Raw genomic sequence first — 15,674 nt, 5'->3', positions numbered from 1 at the left:
CTGAAAGTATTGTCATGTCAAAACATCACCGCCATATTGAATTATTGGTTGTGTTTCCCTTTGGTCAGTCTCTGTTTGCTCCCTGCCCCTCCACTTCTACTGCCTCTTGCTGGGTTCTTATCTGCTGTTCTCTGACCTGCTCTGTGTCCCCAGAGGCTGACCACTTCACACCCATCAGTCAGCTGCCCGTAGCTTCTAGCTTCCAGTTGGAAGTACCAAGAGGGGATTGGAAGGCAAGAAGAAAGAGAAATGGGGCCTCTATTCTCTCTACTCCCTTCTGCCTGGCTGTGGTGGGTCTCACCCACACCAGCTGTGGCTGCTTTTCTCTGTGTCACAGCCCCTGTGGAGCTCTCTCTTCCGTGGCCCCTTCTCTTGTCCCTCAAGATCTGGAATAGTAACAGCATTCTGCTATTGCTGGCCCCTTGGGTGCTTCGCCATCCTTCATAGCTTCCCTTAACCCTGCCCACACCTCCTAAACAGTCTCTTTATTACATTCTCTTCCTGGCAAACCTTTTGAGCATTCCATCTGCTTCCTGAGTGGGACCCTCACTGATACAGACAGCAGCACCATTCATGGCTAGCGTTTATGGGGTGATTTCATACGTGTGGCCTTGTTCTAAGAGCTTTTCCATGCTTTGACTCATTTAAACTTCTCTGTGTAGTAGGTGCTCTCTGGCATTATTCTCGAATGAATGATAGTTACCTTTGGCCAATGAACTTCAGGCAGGGTTCCAGGTGAAGGAAACAGGGTGGTAAATCAAACAGAAGCTCCTGTAATGGTATCTGACTTTTATTACCATGCCGCGAAAGCTGATGTTGCAAAGGCCTGATGCCTCTACAGTGACAGCCTCTTGTTGGGGTTTATTTTTCCTCCCCTTCCCCCCTCCCTGCTCTTTGAGTGCTGGAACTGTTTTTTATGCTGCTGGGCCCCTCCAAGCACCCAGCACAGGCCAAGAGGCTGGCAGCAGATATGCCACAGGCTCCTGTGGACTGATTGATTGGCTGATACCGTGTGGCTGAATGAGTGGATGCTCTCCGAGCAGCTGCTGCCAGGGGAAAATTCCAAGTGCAAAATATTATTATTAATTATCACGATTGCTCTTTCAGCTGTAGGCACAGTGTCTGCTTAGAAGGAAGAGATAAGGCTTCCCTGCCAAAGCAAAAAGACTGATTAATGCTGATGGATTTTGTCCTCTGAGAGAAGGCTGCGGAGAGCTATTATTTTCTTTTGAATGACTTCTAGACCGAAGTTAATAAAACACAAAACAAAACCTGGATTTGAGGCCTGGCTAGGCCCAAGGCTGCATGACCTTGGATGAATTACTTAACCTCTCTGTGCCTCAGAGTCTTTATTGATTAAGTTAGGACTAGACTAGGTAATGTCTAAGATTCCTTCTAGCAGTTCTCCAGAGATGCTGGGCAGTGCAACACCAGGCCCTCATCGATGGGCTGTGCTCAGCCATCCTTTCTTCTTCCAAGGGGCATTCTCGAAAGCCATGCCCCCACCTCCTGGGCTCCTCAGGACGTGAGTTGAATGTGCCCTCCTTTCATGGCTGTGGGAGTCATGGACACGGTAGGGAGTAGGGGTCTGACACAGAGTCCCTGCCTCTTCTTCTTTCTCTTCTCTCTTCATGGTCACAATAAAAACACCCCCAGCTCCCACTGTTGGAGGCTTTCTGTGGTGCCCATCACCATTATCAGCACCTTATAGAAATGAATCTTTTTAATCCTCATGACACCTTCATGAGGGGTAAGCTGCTACTGCCCTTTCTTTACACATGAGGAAATGGGGGCATGGGGCTTTCAGTCCCATCTTTGAGGCCACCCAGCTGGAAATAGGATCTGACCTTGGAGTTGGAAGGACCCTTAGGGCCTGTCTAGCCCAGGTCTCAACCTGCCTGCACATTGGAATCACCTGGACAGTCTGATAAAGGCTGATGTCTCAGTCCCACCCAGAGACTCTGAGTTGGTTGGGGGCACAGCTGGGTTCTGGGTTTTTTTTTAATCTCCCCCAGATGATCCTAACATGCAGCGTAGTGTGAGAAGCACAATTTCATCTAATTACCTATTTGCAGATGAGGGAGTTGAGGCTCAAAGGAGGGAAGCAGACTTATCTGAGTTTCCCTACCATGGGTGGCCCTGCCCCACAGCTCTCCAGGTGGGAGTTCAGAGGAAGTGATGCCGGATGGAGGGCCTGATCCTGCTCTATGAGGCCCCTCCCAGCCAGTATCTCTGAATCTCCCCAGGGTATGACGGGGGTGGTTTCTGCTACTTCCCCCCACCCATCAGGCTGGCATCAGCCAGCCAAGCCTTGAGGTAACTAGAAACTCCAGAGGGGGGGCAGAGTCAGAGGATATCAGAGATGGAGACCTTGCTGGACTCAGCCCTGGGGACTTAATTATCCTTCACCTTGGCCTGAGCCTTTGTTCTTATCCTCTCCCAACACATGATTTCCTGAGCAGAGGGCTTGCAAGTTTGAACTGGTGGGGATTGCCAGTGTCTGGCCCACCCAGAGCACGGGTGCCAAGCATACTGGGGCTCGGACCAAAACAAAATCCTAAGAGTAACTGCCTAAGAAGGGCTTCCTGGGAGCCAGATACCACGGACGTTATTTCATTTAAGCTTTGCAAATATAAGTGGAAAATATTATGAATTCTATGTTTCAATTGTAGGAATGGAGGCCTAGAAGAGTTAGCTAGCTACCTTAGCTAACATTAGTTAACTAGGTACATTAGCTAGTAAGGGACAGATGGAGAATTGAACCCAGGTCACCTGCTGATGTTAGCCTAAATTCTACCTCCTCCTGGAAGCCTTCCCTGGAAATCAAGACAGGTCAGAACAGATCCTTTTAGTATGCTTCTCTGTGTGTTACTTCTATCCTTTTACAATTGAGTATTCTTCGGTGCTGTTGTTCAAGGAGGCTTTGTCTCTCCCACTAGACTGTAAGTTCCTTGAGGGGGGCTGTTTTGCTTATACCCCCACATCCCCAGTTCTCAGAATAGTGCCTACCACCTGGCAGACCAGCCACCTAGTAAGTGTTGAAAGAAAAAAGATGAATGGTCTAAATGATCCCAAAGTCAATATTTATACTCATGCCACAGTCTTACATTTACATCGACTAGTTGGGAATGGTCTCCAAAATTAGCCTCTTTTTTTTTTTTTATTTTTGAGAGAGAAAGAGACAGAACATAAGCAGGAAAGGGGCAGAGAGAGACACAAAATCTGAAGCAGGTTCTAGGCTCTGAGCTGTCAGCACAGAGCCCAACATGGGGCTGAACTCACGAACTGTGAGATCATGACCTGAGCCAAGATCAGCTGCTTAATTGACTGAGCCACCCAAGGCCCCCCAAAATTAGCCTCTTTTAAGAAATGTGGTGCTCTGGGGTGCCTGGGTGGCTCAGTCAGTTAAGCTTCTGACCCTTGATTTTGGCTCAGGTCATGGTCTCGTGGTCATGAGATCGAGCCCTGCATCAGGCTCCAAGCTGAGCATGGAGCCTGCTTGAGATTCTCTCTCTCTTCCTCTTCCTCTCCCCTGCTCATGGTCTCTAAACAAGCAAGCAAGCAAACAAACAAACAAACAAACATTTAAAAGAAAGATGGTGCCCCAGAAGGTGAAATCCCTGGGGTCCTTGCCATATTAGGGATACTGGGAACCCCTGAGAATTTTTAACCCAATAAGAACAATCCTAAGGATTCCATCACAGTTGTGTATTCATTATGCATGTTTATTGGCCTAGTGGAGGCTAAATGGTCTGACCTGAGCGGGTAGCTATCTAGCCATTCAATTGGATCATCAAAGTTCACTAAGCATTGCTTATGCATCCAGTTATAGCATTTAGGATTGCATGTAGAATGTAGCAGAAGCCTGTCCAGTAGAGTCATCAAACTGGGGTTTGATTTTTATATCTTACAACCAGTTCAAAAGAGGAAAATCCTAGGAGCTCACAGCTACTCAAGGAAGAAGTCCTTAAGGATTTAGGATTCTTCCAGATGCCTGCTCAGCTATCCCCAGTGTGATTTTTCATCCTCATGGTCACAAGATGGCTGCCCTACCTTGAGGTGTGGGGTCCAAGGTTATAGGCAAGAAAATGAGATGAGAGTGCGTGGGTATAAGGGACCAAAGGCAAAGAGTCAGATGGGTCTGGCCCTTTATCAGGAAAGCAATGTCTTTTCTAGAAGCCCACAGTATAGAACTCAAGTTGCCTCTCATTGGTCCAAGCTGGGTCACATGGCACCTGAACTTCAGGGGAGCCTGGGGAGGTGAATATTTTTAATTAAACATGTTGTTTGGTTGGGATTCTGTTAAGGAAGACGGGAAGGATGGATGTCAGTAGGCCACTGACAATATCTGTCATGTAGGCTCTGTTTTAGGCGTGTGGAACATGAAGATGTCCAGAGTCAGACACAAAAACAGTCTTTTATAGTACAACATATATAGTGTTAGAAACATGGTGGGAGCCCAGAAAAGTAAGGAGAGAGTATGTGGATTACCTGGGGGAGCTGGGTCAGTATGACAAAGAAGATAACATTTCAACATTTGAGATTGAAGACAATGGGGCAATAGTTTGCCATGTAAATAGAACAAGGCCCCAACCTTTCAAAATTTGGTCTCAAACTCCCTGTTAGCCCCAGCTCTTGGGATTATTCCATTCTGAATGCTTCAGACCCACATATAACTAGCTCTATTTGTCCTTCTTTGGGACAGGTCTTGAAGGATGAGTAGGAATTTGGCAGACCAACCGTAAGAGCCTGGCCATTCAAAATCTGGTTCCAATCTCTTTCAGCCTCAGCTGTTGGGATATTGCATGCTGCAGGCTTTAGAGCCCCCCAGACCACTCACCATTCCTGCATATTCCATAGTTAGTAATTTCTCCATGCCCTCCCCTCTGTGCACAAGCTGGTTTTTTTTTTTCTGCCTAGAATGCCCCTCCCCCTTCATTCTCTGGGATATGGCTCTCCTGTGGTGGTGACTCATCCTTGGCCAGCTGTTTGGAGGGTGAGAAAGGACTTCATCAGAGTGAGATGTATGCAGGAAGTTGGATAGCAGTCACATGACCCAGATGCAGAACTTGGCTTTGCTGGTTGAGGAAACGAGAGAAGGGAAACTAACTTTATGAACTCCAATCATGTGAGGACCACTAGATGCATCATCTGATCCCTGAAACAACCCTGTGTGGTGGGTATTTTTATGTGCCTTCCTTGGGAGACCAGAACTCTGCAAGGCGAAGCAGTTTGTCCACTATTGCATAGTAATAAGTGACGCACCTGCCTGTCCAATGCCAAAGCCTGCGCTTCACTCCTTCCATCAAACCACGAGGCCTTCTTGGTGCCCTTCCTTGTCCTGGGTTCTGCCTTATTCTTGGAGGTCAGCCATTCTGTTTAGAGGTTTTACTTCTGGGGGTTCCAGATGAAGAGTTTCTGCTTAAGTCTCTCTCCTGCTCTTGACCTTCATTCCAAGCCAGAGCAGTGGTTCTCCAATGGAGGAAGGGGTGATTTTTCTCCCCCAGGTGGCATCTGAAAGGGCTGGAGACGTTTTTGGTTGTCACACTGGACAAGTGGGCAACCGCAGGCATCTAGAGGGGAGAGACCAGGGATGCTGTTCAACATCCTGCGGTGCGCGGGACATCCTCCCACAACAAAAAATGATCCCACCCAAAATGTCAGTAGTGTGGAGGATGAGAAACCCGAGTTAGAGTTATAGTCTGTGCACATTGAGGAAGCAGGTTCTTTCTGAAAGATTCCCTGATCAGTTCCTGCTGTGCTTACTTCTCCCACTCTTAACTTGGTGCAAAACAATGACATTACCGTATGGTGGCGGGTAATCTGTGCTGATTGTGGTTCCCATGCATGGGGCGCAGGGGTGGGAGGTCTCCCTTCTGCACCCATCTCCTAAATTCTTGCTCATCTTAATTGATTCTTTGAAACTGTAATTCTCTTGAAGAGCTTGGCCTCCAGAGTCAGTCCATCTGGGGTTCAGGTTATGAGCACATAACTTACCTGGAACAAGTCATTTAACTCCTGGAAAACTCAAGGTCCATCTTCAAAATGGAGATAACAAGAGCACAGAGCTTGTTAAAGTAGTTTTGAGGATTTAATGTGATGATTCCCATGAATTGGGGTGCCCAGGCAGATGGTAAATACTCAATATGTGTCTGGAATTGTTGTTACTCTGAGTGTTTTTTTTTCACCTGTTAGCTCTTCTTTGAGCCTTTTTGTCTCTTTGGAAAGCATCTGGTAGGGTGAGAAGGACACAGACACTGAAGTGAGGCATCTCAGGGTTCCGGTCAGTTAGTTCTGCTAACTTGATGGCCAGGGACCTTGATCAGCTTCCTTCTCTGAGACTCATTTCCTCATCTGAAAGCTGAGATAATACTCCGACCTTATAATTCTTGTAAGGACTAAGGTGATTAACTGTCTGACACTTAATAGGTGTTCAGCAAACCATGCAACCCTCCTCAGAACACAGTGCCAATAAAGCAGAGATAAAACTCAATGCACGGACTCATTTGGAGGTCTCTGATGAAATTCAGTATTGACAGCGTTGTTTAGAAATGGCATTCCCAGACTGCAGGAGCTGAAGGTGAATGTGGGTTTGCTCCATTTCTCTGCAGAGTTAGCAAGCAGAAGATAAATGTTTAGACAGCAAGGAGGAAAGAGGGTGCTGTGCTGGAAACTTCCATTTGGCCCTCCAGATCTACTCTCCACTGCTCTGTACCCCCAGAAGTTTGGATCACAAGGACCGCATCCATGACTTCTGCCATTTTTGAGCCTTGACTGGCAAGGAAGGGAAGAGAGTAATATAGGGGTATTCATTTCCCTGCCCCCCTCCCTGTAGCTCCCCAGCCAGCTGGCTAGTCCCCAAAGGCCACAGCTTTTATTCGGGCAACTCTGCTTCCACAGAATGTTCTCCCTGCCCCTTCCCCAGCAGCCCAGAGATAGTAATGGCTCCCCATGGTTGCCAGCCTCAGCATCCTTCACTCTCCCTCATGCTGTCCCACACTCTGCCTGCAACTCCACAAATGGTCCTTTTATTAAACTCACCCAAAATTATCCAATTTGAGTGTGTGGTGCACTTGCTGCTAGTACCTTAAATGATAAAGAAGAACCCATCACAGACACTCCATCCAGGGTTTTCTTGCAAGCTCCTGGTTTTCCTCGTGGTGGTGTGTATGAGTTTACTCTGGCTCCTGTAACAAAGCACCACAGACTGGGCGGCTTAGACAATAGCAGTCTGTTTCCTCACAGTTCTGAAGGCTGGAACTTTGAGATCAGGGTGTCAGTAGAGCCCTTCTGAGGTCACCAGGGACCTGTTGGGGAGGGATCTGTTCCCAGCCTTTCTCCTTAGCTGGTAGCTGGCCTTCTTCTCTCTGTGTCCCCCACCATGGTCTTCCCTGTCTGTGAAGGGGTCCAAATTTCCTCTTCTCATGAGGACATCAGTCATACTGGATTAGTGCCCACCCAAATGACATTACTTTACTTTAATTACCTCTTTAAGACCCTCTCCCCCAACATAGTTTCATTCTAAAGCCCTGGGGGTTAGGACTTCAACATATGAGTTTTTGTGGGGCTATAGTTCAGTCCGTTACTTGGTGGTTGAGAAATGGGGATGTGATCACTGGGTAGGAGTAAGACTGGGGGAAGGCAGCGGGACTCAGCAGCACTCCAGAGCGATGAGATCACTGCTTTCAAGGGCCAACATTCTAGTTGGATGGGGAGAAGAAGCAAGAAAGAGATAGATCACATACAGATCAATAAACAGAACTCTTCCAACAGTGACAAATTTGGTATATGACAGAAGGACTGGGCCAGCTCAGACAGGTCGGGGACAGCCTCTCTGAGGAGGCCATTTGAAAGCAGATACGGGAAGGAGACAGAGGAATCACCACTCGACTTCCCCGTTTGGGGCAGCGCCTTCCTGGCAGAGGAAATGCAGCAAACAACAAGTAGGGAGCGGTTTTCATCCAGAGAGCAGACTTTGCTGATGTAGAGAGCAGGAGAATTTGGAAAGAAAATTTTCAAACGAGATTAAACAGGCCTCCTGAGGGTGGGCCGTTTTCCAGGACATTCTGTTCACACAGCAGCCGTCTCTGTACTTGGGCTTTACCTCCTCCTTCACTGGCCTGCCCGGCAGCAAAGTTCAGCCCGGCTCCGTCCTGTCTTAACCGCTGCCAGGCAGTGCAGGACCCAGATGTGCTGCCTCTATGTACAGAGATGACTGGGCATCCCCACCAAACCAATCACAGCTTCCCCCATGGTCTGCTAGGCGGCACAGAGGATTACTGTACCAGAGCCAGGCTCATATTAAAATATTAATTTACATTTAAAGTGTTGCCAATATGTCCATGTGGATCTCCATTCCATATGTTTGTGAGAGCCCTGGGGCCACCAGGGTGTTTGATTTTGAGTGTTTTAAAATGAAGGCTAAAGGTGACTTTTGCAATAAAGCAGTGCAAGTGATAGCATCAGAGGCTGCTAGGCTGCAAAACACCCTAGAGACCATCTCCTTTAACTATTTCCGCCTCCCTTGGTTTTAAACTCCTCCCTTCCTCCCTCCCTTCTTCCCCTTCTTCCAAAAATGGTTCAGCTGACCACTTATGTCAGTTTCTTATGACTGCTATAACAAACGACCACAAACTCGGTGGCTTAAAACAACATGAATTTATTAGCTGACAGTTCTGGAGGTCAGAAGTCCAAAACAGACCTTAAGAGGCTAAAATCAGGGTGGTGCTGTTCCTTCTGGAAGCTCAGGGGGAAAACCCACTTCTTTGCCTTCCCCAGCTTCTAGAGGCCACCCACACTCCTTACACCATGGCCGCTTCCTCCATCCTCAAAGCCAGGAATGTACCGTCAGGTCTTTCTTATGCTGCCTCACTCTGACTCTCCTGCCTCCCTCCCTCACTTATCGGGACTCTTGTGATTCCATTGGGCCCACTTGGCTAATCTAGAATAATCTCCTGTCTCAAAATCTTTAATTTAATCACATCTACATAGCCTCTTTTGTCATGTAAGGTGACATATTCACAGGTTCTGGGGATTAGGTGGTAGACATCTTTGGGAGGTCATTATTCTGCCTATGACACTACCCCTCAAGCAGTTCAGTTTCTCCAAGTGACACGCTTCATACCTTATTCACAGTGTCCAGCAATGCTGGGGCTCACTGTTTAGTTATGCAATTATCAGTTTAATGTCTGTCTCCCATAACTGGACAAAAAGCTCTCCAAAGGAGGTCATCAGAGATGTTTTGACTACTACAATCACTTTCTCAGAGCTTCCTAGCAGCCCAGGCAAGAGAGGAAGCATGGTGAGAAGAGAAAATGAAGAGAAAACAATGGCTAACATTGAAGGACCATCACCTCTGTGCCAGCAATATTCTAAGTGCTTTTAACCTATTCAATTCACACTTTGTAAAGGAAGGTCTATCATCTACTACAAGAAAGTGACATAGTAGGGATTTGAAATCCACACTCTTAACCACTATGTCATACGAGCACCCTCAAATAGTAGTTCATGTGCTATAAGAGAAGTCTGAGAGGCAGAAATGAAGGAGGAAGAGATAAGTTTTATAGACCTGTCAGGCAAAACTTTCCAGAGGTCATAATAAATGGAAGGCAGAGAAGGGTGTGCCAGGTTGGGGATGTGTAGAAGGGGGCAGGAGAATTGGGGAGGAGAGTGGGATAGGATGTTCCAGGTTGAGGAGACTGTGTGATTCAAGTTCCAGGCAGGAAATGGGCTTGGTGTTTTCTAGAAATCGAAGGTAATACAGTACTGCTAGAGCTTAGGTGGTGACAGGGCACAAGTCAAGAAATGGGGTTGACTTGGAGTGCTGGGTGGCTCAATTGGCTGAGCATCTGACTTTGGCTCAGGTCATGATCTCACGGCTCATGAGTTCGAGCCCCACATCGGGCTCTGTGCTAACAGCTCAGAGCCTGGAACTTGCTTCCGATTCTGTCTCCCTCTCTCTGACCCTTCCCTGCTTGCATTCTGTCTCTTTCTCTCAAAAATAAAAATGTTAAAAAAAAAAAGAAATGGGGCTGACTCAGGAGGCAGAAGTGCCCTTCTGAGGATGCTATGGGCCATTAGAAGCCTTTGATACAGAGGTTTTAACAAAATTAGTTTCCTCACCACGAGGAGGAAGGATTGCAGGATGCTAAAGACAAAGGGGCAAACAGAGAGGGTGTGAATGGGAAGCTTAGTGCTTGAACCCAGAGTTTTGTGGCTCCAGTCCAGGACATTCTCAGCCATGCCTCTGGACCTTCCCAAAGGCCTCATCACCATGCACAAAGGAGGGAGGTGATAGCCAACACTCCGCTGTTTGGAATGAATACACTTGAAGTCCAATCACTGTTTGAGGACCAGTCAGAGGGAGTGGAATTGAGCCAGAGAGAAATGCATTTCTTAACTCACAGCCCCTTCCTTCAAGAAGCTTGCCTTGCTTAATTCTTTCAGAAATTATTTCTCCCTCCTGTGAACACTTCCCACTATTGTTTCTGCCACTTACATTCATTAAATCGACAAATACTTACTGAGCACCTGTCATGTGCCAAGCACTGCATTAGGCACTGTGGCAGATTCAGAAATGAACAATCCTGATGTGTTCTTTGCCCTTGTGGGATTTATTGTAGTGGTAGAGTAAAACATCAAACAAATAAACGCATACATCATTTTAAGTGTGGTGAGCCCTGTGGAGAAGTTGAGGGTGCCTGGAAAGGATGCGAGAGGGAAACTGATTATGGCAAATTGCACCCCTGGTTCCAATTCTTTGCTTCTCCTTGTAGTTTCAACCTTATTACATGACTTTGGAAGTTTCTCCCATAACCACAGGGTGTGTTTCCACATCCCGTTGACTTTTGGCTTGGCCATGTGACTTGCTTCGGCTAGTGAGATGAAATGGGGATGACAGTGAGCCAATTGCAAGTGTAGGTATTGACAGGTCTTGGTGTGTTCCCATTTGCCTTCTTGTGCCTCTCCATCATTCTGAAAATACACCTCCCACGAGGAGGCTGAGAGGCAGGTGGAGCAGAGTCACCCCAGGGGAGCCACTCTAGCTAAACAGAGTCTCGATTAGCTGACCCATGAGCCTTGAAGATTGGTGAGAGACACTCACAATACTTTAGGTCTACCCACGAACCTGTAGGAACTGAAACAGAGTCCACTAATCTTCCTGTGAATGGTGCCTTGAAATCCCACCAAACCATGGGGGGATCACTGCTGCCACTTCTCAAACTCCAATGCTCGTGTGCACGGACAGCTTTTGGGGCAGCCCTATTACAGGCTAAGTAAACTCATCTTTGGAAGGCTCAGTTTTCTTCCATGCATCTGTGAGGAATATGAGGAAAATCATCAACCATGCTCAAGCACTGAGTTTTCAAAAAAAAAAATCTCATGAACGAGATCTCCTGAATACTAAGTACATAGCATCAAACCATTCATTTTTCTAGCACATGATAATTTAAACACCATTCAAGGAACCACACCATATGCTTTGAGTGATATGGGAGGTATGATGATCATGATCCTTATGCTGGGGGACTTTCAAGAAATCTGTAATTGGGCAAAGGAGGGGAGAGACGTGACATGACATGGGCGGGTCACTCCCTGTTAGAGAAATGTACATGTGTTGGTCAACAAAGAGATGAATGTACTCTAAAGCAATGAATGAGAAAGCCCAGCTGAGACCAGTAGAGCTGCCCAGCCAATCCCAACTCAGGTCAGCTAACCTCTAGCTAACCCGCACCATTGTGAGTTCAATAAATGCTCATTGATGCAAGCTGCTAAGATAGCTGTGGTCCTTTATTTTGCAGCATTGTTGTTTATAGTTAACTGGTACACTGACAGTCTGAGCAGGCAGTGGCAAGATTCCCTACGATAATGGCATCTTAGTAAAACCTAAAGGAAATAGATGAAGGAGGAGGAGAGGAGCATTCTAGGCTGAGGGATGAGCAAAGGTCCTCAGGAAGGAAGGACACAAACATTTAAGAAACTAAAAGAAATCAGGATTTCCTGGAGAGTGCCAAGGTGACCAGGTGAGGTGGGCGAGCACTGGTGAGGAAACAGATAACCTTTATGATTCCCTGCTCTGGGGTGGCACAAGCAAAATTAATGTGCTGTGGTACTGTGCATTTTTGTGATGCTTCCAGGTATAATTCCCTTGGGGGAAGGACGCATGGTTTATTTATCTTTGTTTCCCTCTTACTCTGCCAGAGGAATATCCCACACCACAGTAAATGCCCAATGAAGAAAGGTGTTAGCCAAGGGGAGAGGTGCTGAAAGAACAGCTCCCTGGCATCTCCTAAACTTGGGACAACAGCTACAGATTTTCTTCCTTGGTAAATTCTTCCTTGTTCATTTTTATCACTGTTGTTTGAAATGCAAGGCTCTTCTCCTTTACCTGTCTGTTTTCACACTGAGCTTTTTGTTTTCTTGTGGCATTTATTATTACCTGATGTTATATTTACAGAATTATTGTTTTGGCATCTGTCTCTTCCACTAGAGGGCAGGGACATGACTTGCTCATGACTGTATCCTCAATGCCAAGGACATGCCTGACACAGATATAGATGCACAAAAAATATTTATCAAAAGAATGCATGCTCAGATGCTGAAATATTTAATGCTGAAGAACCTTCCAAAAAGTACGATTCAGGAGTTAGTGTACTAATTATCTGTTTGTTCAGTAAGAAAGTGAGACAAAGCTTTCTTATATGGAATGGGGAGCATCCACGGACACAGCAAAAGGAGTGGTTAAGTCACCTGTGATTCTTACTGGGGTAGGCGGGGCCTTAGGCTTTTAGTATAAGGCCCTTTAGTTAAGGGTTTACAATATCATATCAGTTATTTGTTGCTGCTTAACAAACCAAAACTATGTGGCTTAAAACAACCACCATTGCATTTGCTCACAATTCTGTAGGACAGAAATGTGAGATAAGTTCAGCTGGATGGTTTTGCTGGTCTCATCTGAATTAACTCACATGGCTGCTATCATCTGGCAACTAGACTAGGGCTGGAAAAACCAAATGCTTGTGGTGCTGGATGTTGACCGGGCCATTCTCTCCTCAAGGCATCTCATCCTCAAGGATGATGGCAGCTTCAAGGCAGCAAGTAGGGTGACCAGCCATACTGCTTTGCCTGGAACTATCTTGGTTTTAGCAATGAAAGTCCCATGGCATGGGAAACTTCTGGAGAATCAGGATGGTTGGTCATCCTACCAGTGAGGAAGAAAGAGGGTGGGAGCTAACAAGGTTTCTGAGGTCTAGGCTCAGAACTTCCACAGTGAGACTTCTGTTTCATTCTGTTAAACATGTCACAAGGCCAGCCCTGATTCAAGGGGTAGAGAAATAGACTCCATCTTTCAGTGGGAAATGCAGCAAACACATATTGCAAAGATGAATGCATGTAGGGTTGGGGGGATTTTTGCAATTTACTACATATATTGTGGAAAGTAAGACCACAGACTCTGAAGTCAAAGTAAGGCTTTTGTATTTATTGAAAAAAAAACTGTACAAAGGAAGGAAATATTACAAGAGCAATCACTAGCCAAATGTCGAGTGACAACCGACTTCGGTGTCCCAATGCATCAGAATTATAGGCTTTCTTGTATGTGTAAGCACAACCTAAGACCCTTTCCTTTGGAACAATGCCTGCGGTCAGCAGATTAGGAGGGATGGTGAAATATTCAGGTGAAGGAGAGAAGGCTTCCTGGCAGTTATGAGAGAGGAGAGCAAATCTCATCATCACATGTTAATATCAAAAACGCTATTTCAAGGGTAGTATCGATAACCTGTTTGTCCAGTGAACTATTTGGGATAATACAATATCACATTTATATAATGCTTACTGTGTGCCAGACGCCGCTCCAGTGTAGGCGATTTACATCGATTAACACATTTGATTTTTTTAATGTTTATTTATTTTTGAGAGCACGCGCGAGAGACAGAGCATGAACGGGGGAGGGGGGGAGAGAGAGAGAGAGAGAGAGAGAGAGAGAGAGAGAGAGAGAGAGAGAGAATCCAAAGCAGGCTCCAGGCTCCGAACTATCAGCACAGAACCCGACGCGGGGCTCCAACTCACGAACCGTGAGATCATTTCCTGAGCTGAAGTCGGACACTTAACCGACTAAGTCACCGAAGCGCCCCAATCGATTAACATTTAAAACGTACATCTACACACGAGGAAACCGAGGCCCAAGATCACCTAGGTAGTAAGTGGTGAAGTCAGGATTGAACTCAGGCAGTCTGACTCTTAATCTGCCTCTCCAGGAGCTACTATTTTCCCAAGACTTTGACTTCCTTTTTCTAACTAGCAGTTGGGAGTAGTACTCTAACCGTCTGTTAGGGCGATTGCTTTTGCTCATCAGGGTTAGAGAGAGGGCGGCCCGGGAGTTTGGCCCCGGAACAGAAGTTCAAGCCTCGGGTTCCCACCCGGGCGAGAACGGAGGCGCGTCCTGCGCAGGCGCAGTCCTGCACTAGCCTGCAGCCGCTGGAGAGCTCCGGGGTCCGAGGGTTAGGCCGCCCTTCCCCCACCCGCGGACCCGGCGCGCAAGGGTCTACGGGTCGGGGTGGGGAGCAGAGCGGGAGCGGGCGGGGGGGACCCCGGGAAGCTCTGGAAAATGTGGAACCCGAAAGGGCCCCCTGTGTCGCACGTGGGATGTAGAACTTCTCAGACGTCGTGGGCCCGACCTCAGAATCGGCTGGGCGCCCGCGCCCATTCTGCAGATGCGCAGACTGAGTCCTGTCCTCCCGGGAGCCCTGGAGAGAACTTCGCTTCCTTTTCTTTTCTCTGAGCCTGGGTCCCTCATCTGGGTAGTGGGACGCTCGGCTCCTGTGTGGCCCAGTGCGTTCAGAGACTACTGATTAAGCGCTTACCGGTCACTGCGCTAAGTGCTGCTTATTCACGAGATTGTCGAGGGGAGATCAAATGAGATCGCGAGAGCGAAAGCACCTGCCATGCTTTTAAGTACGTCACACATGTGAGCTCATAGGAACTCGCATTTGTTATTTGTAGTGGTTTTTATTAAGGAAGAGTTAAAGGGGCCCTTGAGTGGCTCGGTGGGTTAAGCGTCTGACCTCGGCTGAGGTCATGATCCCACGGGTTCGTGGGTTCAAGTCCCGCGTGGGGCTCTGTGCTGACAGCTCAGAGGCTGGAGTCTGCTTCGGCTTCTGTTGTCTCCCTCTTTCTTTGACTGCCCCCCCCCTCAAAAATAAATACTTAAAAATTTTTTAAGAAAGAGTTCAAGCTTTGCTGTTTCCTGGCCTCAGGTCACCCCAGTCTCTCTGGCCAGATTCTTTGCAATTGGCTCCACTTTTAGTCCCTAGAAGAGTTGAGAATTGGATCTACTCAGTGCAGATAGATGGCTCTGATATTGCCCTTGCTCTGCAGTGTATCTTGACTCCTCCTTCGAAGGGATTGAGGTGAGTTGGTAATTTGTAACTGCTCTGAGTGTAGTTCTCTGGCAGGTTCGGAATAGATTTCAATCTCCTAGTTAGTTCAGGAGGTTGAAAATTGTCTATGTTGAAATGGAACTCTTGGCTGCTGCTCTCCTCCCTTCCCCTTTGGTTGATAAAAACCCAGTGATAGGAAAAACACCCTTGCCATTCTCACTGCTTCCTGGTGCATTCATAAGCCTCGATGCTCCATTTGTGGAATGCAACATTTATTCTCCAGTAGTTTAAAACATG

Source organism: Panthera tigris, chromosome C1 (genome assembly GCF_018350195.1).
Source record: "Panthera tigris isolate Pti1 chromosome C1, P.tigris_Pti1_mat1.1, whole genome shotgun sequence".
Taxonomy (NCBI): Eukaryota; Metazoa; Chordata; class Mammalia; order Carnivora; family Felidae; genus Panthera; species Panthera tigris.
This window is presented reverse-complemented; position numbering follows the sequence as displayed.